Genomic DNA, 724 nt, shown 5'->3' on the forward strand with positions numbered 1-724 from the left:
TCTCATAGGAGTTAGGATGAAGAAGCTATCCCATTTTCAAATCAGGTGATTCCAGTTTTCCTGTTTAGGAATATGACTACTTCTTTGTCATTCTAATCAAACCAGGATGAATCGCGATGTGAGAAGCCGTATTTTGATACATAAAGTAGTGGAGAATATCCAAAAAGTTGAATAAATCTCATAGGAGTTAGGATGAAGAAGTTATCCCACTTTCAAATCAGGTGATTCCAATTTTCTTTTTTGAGAATATGGCAACCTCTTTGTCATTCAAATAAAACCAAGATGAATCACGATGTGAGAAGCTGTATTTGGATCCATAAAGTAGTGGAGAATCACCAAGAAGTTGAATATATCTGATAGGAGTTAGGATGATAAAGTTATCCCACCTTCAAATCAGGTGATCCCAGTTTTTCAGTTTGGGAATATGACAACTTCTTTGTCATTCTAATTAAACCAGGATGAATCGTGATCTGAGAAGCTGTATTTGGATAACTTAAGTAGTGAAGAATTACCAGGAAGTTGAATAAATCTCATAGGAGTTAGGATGAAGAAGCTATCCCACTTTCAAATCAGGTGATCCCAGTTTTCCTGTTTGGGAATATGACAACTTCTTTGTCATTCTAATTAAACCAAGATGAATCACGATGTGAGAATCGGTATTTGGATCCATAAAATAATGGAGATTCACCAGGAAGTTGAATAAATTTCATAGGAGTTAGGATGA

This window comes from Brassica oleracea, chromosome C2 (genome assembly GCF_000695525.1).
Source record: "Brassica oleracea var. oleracea cultivar TO1000 chromosome C2, BOL, whole genome shotgun sequence".
NCBI classification, from domain to species: domain Eukaryota; kingdom Viridiplantae; phylum Streptophyta; class Magnoliopsida; order Brassicales; family Brassicaceae; genus Brassica; species Brassica oleracea.